Raw genomic sequence first — 6,101 nt, 5'->3', positions numbered from 1 at the left:
CCAAGAGTAACTTTTTCATGAAAAACATTACATAGAAAAATCTATTTATAGATTATACATTTTTTTTTTGTCTTTTGTAAACATATTATACATGCTTGCCTTTCAATTTATAAATACTAGGGGTGTAGCTCCGAGCAAGCGCGGGGATATTGATAAATATATATGTTATTTTAGTTTAAAAATGGTATAGGAGGTGGGCTCTAGTGTTTTGTTTGGTAGAATAGAGAATAAAAGTTTCATGTATTGTTGATGAAGGAAAAACCATATAACGTGTGGTTTTATTGGATAAAGTAGAAGCGTAGAATTATATGTGAACAAATTGCTTGTGAATATAAATTCATATTACTGATTAAACCTTTAAATTTGTTTCATTAATAATTGACATTTAATACTTTATGGCGTCTTAATTTGCTAATCAATTTTATTATAATGCACGTATAAGAGCGGCCGTTAATGCAAGGTATTTGTGAATTTTATATGGTTACGTGAGGTAGGATTTACTATGTAAACATGCAGTTGTGCATTTTGTTAGCCTGAATACGAAAGTTTTACGTCAACCCTGACTGAAAAATATTAAATCTTAGAAACTGTTCTTCTTGTGAGAATTATGATGCTGCAGATGGCTGAAAAAATATCGTAGATAGTTTTAGAAGAGTTATTAAGAGATGTAAGATATTGCTAAAACAACAAATCTTGTTCAGATGCAATTTAAATTGTAAGAAGAGTGGATAAGTCCAGCCTTTTGACTTCTGAGAACAAAACCATACTTTCATTATTTGCTCACAGCTAAAAGCAAAATCATCTCGTAGACAACTGAAAAACAGACTTTCTCTTCTTTTTTTTTCAAAATCATTTTCTTTCGTCTAGGAATATCATCTTCTCTCCTTCGTGCTCTTGTAGTGCCTCCTCCACAAACCGCTATGTCACTTTATTTAATCAAGGTAGTTGTTGCTGCTGCTTTCAGTGAGCAACGATGATGAAACGATCTTCAAGGAGGCGAATCAATAGGGTGGAAGGGTTACCAAGTGTAACGGATAAATGGAGAGGTTCACTGAGTCATATATGACAGAAGCGGTGGCCATGGAAACTTTTTTTAGATCTTCGACGCTGGTGTAGCTCTAACACGTCATCCATTTGCTCTTTTTATCTGACCTACTATCAATAAGTTAAAAAAATGATCATCTTGTACTCTTTATTTACAAGATAACAAAAAAAAGGGCACCTTTGATCCATAAATTAGATTACTTTCTTGTGTTCAGAACCAGAAAGAGTAGAGACCTGAGAAATATTACCAACGCCACAGTCAATGACTCACAGAGCATAAAAGTTGACACTATCCTCTCCCAAGTTCTCTGTTCAAAAATACCTTTTAAAAGTAAGTATTTCTTTGTAACTCTTAAAGTGAGTATTTTGATACGTTGAGTTCCAAACAATCAGATGAAACACAAATGAATGAAAGCGTGATATTAAGATTTATATTTATATAGTAGAGACGAAGGTGATGGAAAAAGAGAAGTCAAGGAGGAACCTGGATAATGGATTTGCATGTGGGCTTGCTTATGAATCAAGAGGAAGGGTAACATGCAGTGATGATCCGCCTCCGAAATTTTTTTTTGGATCAGAGTCAGATAGCTCTTCCGCCAATCGACGCGACAATAGCCGTCCCGGTCTAATCCACGAAAGACTTTGTCTTTTCAGGATGAAGAAGACCAAACAAATTAATTAATTAATTAATTAATTAATTGGCGTCTTCTGGCGAGACTGTCACTTGACAGAAAGGGTTGGATGATTGCTCTAAATCTGTGATGGCGATTACTAGATTTGAGATGAAAAGTTTCAGTTTTTACGATGAGGTTATATAGGAAGGAATAACTGAATTGTTAGGATTCCGAAGCATTAATGATCCACAGAGTTAAGATGGGGAGATGTAGAGGTAGAAGAAGATTCACTGCTCCCTGAAAACCGAAAGGGTTACTTTCGATTTCTCAGAGGACACTGAACCGACTGAAACCTAATCTACATAGAAGAGGAAAATAACGAAGATAGGCCTTGGTTGTAAATATTTATTATTGGACCACTCGTTTTGTACATAAACAAACATAAAAGTTAGTAACCAGCCTAGCCCATTCCATAAATCAATATTCAAGCAAAACGCCACATGTCATAAATCAATACACGCGGAACCAAACGCAAAACACACACATTTTTTTCAGTGGGTTCCACCTATGCTGAAGTGGACAACTTTAGAAGAGAGGAAACTGCATCATTGTATATACATAAACAAACATAAAAGTTAGTAACCAGCCTAGCCCATTCCATAAATCAATATCCAAGCAAAACGCCACATGTCATAAATCAATACACGCGGAACCAAACGCAAAACACACACATTTTTTTCAGTGGGTTCCACCTATGCTGAAGTGGACAACTTTAGAAGAGAGGAAACTGCCTCATTGTATATATGATTTGTTAAAAGTAGTTTCTTATAAACATTTAAGACTATACGCTATACTGCTGATATATTATACATGAACTATTGTGTAATTCTTTCATGAATTTTTTCATAGTTCATATATATATATATATATATAATATATAACTGTTTTGTGAGTGTTAGATGTGATAATTAAAGTACTTTAAATTAGTTTCTTTCCTTCAATGACATTCGTTTATTATAGTGGTATTCATTTCGTGAACATTCAATCATTTTACATATGTTTACTAGGTAGTTACATTTTAGGGATAATTGACAAAAATGATTCAAAACTTGATTTTGAATACAAAAGTATACCCTAAATTCAATCAAATGCAAAAGTAATCCAAAAGGCTAGTAATATTACAACAACCTCCTTATGACTAAACAAAAAACATGTATTGAGTTTTACCATTATAATCCTCTGCGTGAAAAGACTTACAAATAATTTAAAATTTTTATAAAAAAAATATTTTGATGGGAAAAATATTGAAATCATGTAATAATAAACATTTCTAAATGATGTAAATTTATTTTTACTAAAATTGAATTATTTTCAACATAGATGAGTGAAAGTAGATTAACTCATAATAGTCTTTGGTTTAGGGTTTTGTAACATATGTTATAATATTGTTGGTATATTTAGGGTTAGATTTTGAAATCTTACCTTTTGTTTTTTTTAAATTTTTTTGACATCTATGTGTTTAGTGATTATTTAATAACTTGATTTAAACACTTTCTAAGTATCTTAAAAGTTTAAGAAAGTGTTTTTTTGTTTAGTTATTTGATTATAGGGTCTGGAAGACTCACAGAAGAGTTCCCAAAAAGTCTTATGACATATCCCACTTAAATTTTAGTAGAATTTAGGGTTTCCGCCTAAATTTTAGAAGAATTTAGGTTTCCCGCCTAAATCAAAGTCTTCGAGAAGTCTTAGAAGTCTTCTGGGGGAAGTCTTTTCATGTATTAGATTTTAAAAGTAATTAATAAATTTTATAAAAAATATTTTGTAAGAGAAAAAATCTAAATCATGTATTAATAAACATTTTTAAATGATGGAAATTTAGTTTTACTAAAATTAAATTATTTTTAACATAGATGAATGGATGTAGATTGAGTCATGATAGCCTTCGATTTAGGGTTTGGTAACATATGCTATAGTATTGTTGGTATTTTTAGGGTTAGATTTTGAAATATTATCTTTTTATTTTTTTTGTAATTTGACGTATATGTGTTTAGTGACTATCTAATTACTTGATTTAAACACTTTCAAAGTTTCTTTTAAGTTTAAAGAAGTGTTTTTGCTTAGTTATTTGATTATAGAGTCTGGAAGACTCCTAGAAGACTTTGGTTTAGGGTTTAGTAACATATGTTATAGTACTGTTTGTATTTAGGGTTTAATTTTAGAATCTTAATTTTTTTTAAAAAAAAATTGATCTACTTGTGTTTAGTTTTGTGTATATTAAACGATTTATAAGTTGATTTTAAGTTTAATGAATTGTTTTTTGCTATCTAGTTAGTTATTTTATTAGGTTATGGTTTGAAAAACTTATAGAAGACTTCTAGAAGACTTTTTGGGAAGTCTTCTCACATATTTCTGCCTAAATTTTAGTAGAATTTAGGTTTTCCGCCTAAAGCGAAGTCTTCCAAAAATCTTCCAGAAGTCTTCCCAAGAAGTCTTCTGTATCGAAAATATTTAACCTAATTGAAATTTTTGTCTCCATATAAAGAAAATTTGCACATTCTCTTTTTTATTTTCAAATGGCTGCAACAAAAATGTAATGTTTCTCAATCTAAAACTCTCCAACCTCTCTCTAATCTCTTTGAACATCAAAACACCAAACTTAAAATCCATTTCTCTTTTTTTTTCTTATGTCTTCTCACTAATTTCTTCTTTTTGCAGATTTTTCATTACATGGTTCTCGTCTTTCACTCATTCAAAGTTAGATCTATAAATTTTGGACATGTATTATTGTGTGTTTTATATACTAGATTCTAAAATATTATAGATTCAATTTAATGTGACTGTTTCGTTTATTTTTTAAGCATAAAATTATATTTTTGAAGTTTTTCTCTGTTTTGAAGCCATTTGAATGTTTTTGAATTTGTAGGTTTTTCAGATCTGAGACAGAATTTGAAAGACTTCTCAGAAGACTCTCGGAAGACTTCTCAGAATTCTTTAGGCAAGTCTTCTAATGCATTTTATGCAAGAAAACTTCCCATGAAATTTTCAGGAAGTCTTCCGAAGTCTTCTACCCAAAGTGGTATAAATTTTGGATTTGTATTTTGTGGGTGTTTATATATTAGTTTCTAAAAAGTTATATATTCAACCTAATTTGATTGTTTTGTTTATTATTTAAGCATAAAAAAATATTTTTGAAACTTTCTCTGTTTTGAAGCCATTTGAATGTTTTTGAATATGCAGATTTTTCAGATCTGAGTTAGACTTTGGAAAACTTCTTAGAGGACTCTTGGAAGACTCTCGGAAGACTTCTTGGGAAGTCTTCTAATGTGTTTTATGCTAGACGACTTCCCGCGAAGTGCGAAGTCTTCGGGAAGTCTTCCGAAGTTTTCTGCTTAAGGTGGTACAAAGGAATGATGTCAAGTGGAGTCCAGGCTTATCTATGTGGAAAAATTATATCTAGCTCAATGTGTAATAGTTTTGTTTATGGTCTGTTTTATGATTTGTATGTGTATTATTTTAGTTGTGAATTCTTTTGTAAACTTGAAAAGATGTTAATCAAAATAATTTTGTATATATTTTCATGTTTTTTCCAAAGTACTTGACATTATTGAAGTTATTGATACAACATACCAAAAAAGAATTTTAAACCATTTTACCCACTCATAACAAAACATAATAACACAAAAAACTTAGTCAAATTTGCTAAAACTAAGAGAGAAGACTTCACAAGAAAACTTAGTCAAATTCACAAAAGATCAAACTTGAATTTTAAGTGAAAGTTGAAATTTTAAGTCTCATGTAAGTTAAAAATTATACCTTATAATCTAAAGAGACACATTAAACCATATGATTTGATATTCTTGAAGTTACTTAACACTTTTGAAAGTTAAAAGCATACCTTGAAGTTACTTTATACTCTTGAAAATCTTACATAGAAGACTTCTCCAGAAGTCATCTAGAAAAGACTTCTTAAGAAGTCATCTAGAGCTCTCGGATTAGCTAGAAACATTAGTAAACATAAATATTTTAAATCTCATAATTATCACCAAATAAGTTATGAATTTCATCATAGAGCTCCAATAATGACTAATACACATGAATTAATGAGAAAATGAGAAAATATTAAAAAAAGTCATTCTAATTGTAGAGAAAATGAAATTTTATTAAACATTGATGTAGAAGACTTCTGACATCTATTTAGGTCATTTTTGCAATTGAAAATTTACGAAGGAATACTTCTTAAGAAGTTTACTCTATAGAAGACATCTTGAGAAGTATTCCTTTGTAAATATTGGCTTAATTTTAAATTTGAAAAATTCTCGAAAATGCCAGAGAAGACTTCTCGAAGTCTTCTCGCATAAACAGGTTAGTTTTGCAATTGACTGAAGTTTGTCAGAAACTTGACTTTTTATAGAAGTCTTCTCAATGTCACAAGAAGTCTACCTG

General features: G+C 30.3%; 1 long non-coding RNA gene across 1 annotated transcript; it reads right to left on the bottom strand.

Annotated features, from left to right (window-relative positions):
* Nucleotides 1–679: 679 nt before the first annotated feature.
* LOC106310165 lies at nucleotides 680–2,036 on the bottom strand. Its single transcript, XR_001263697.1, has 3 exons — nucleotides 1,529–2,036; nucleotides 1,279–1,352; nucleotides 680–1,152 (listed from the first exon to the last, which is right to left on the bottom strand). It is a non-coding gene; the product is annotated as an uncharacterized LOC106310165 (long non-coding RNA).
* Nucleotides 2,037–6,101: the final 4,065 nt, after the last annotated feature.

The sequence above is a fragment of the Brassica oleracea genome, chromosome C8 (genome assembly GCF_000695525.1).
Source record: "Brassica oleracea var. oleracea cultivar TO1000 chromosome C8, BOL, whole genome shotgun sequence".
NCBI lineage: Eukaryota > Viridiplantae > Streptophyta > Magnoliopsida > Brassicales > Brassicaceae > Brassica > Brassica oleracea.
This window is presented reverse-complemented; position numbering and strand designations above follow the sequence as displayed.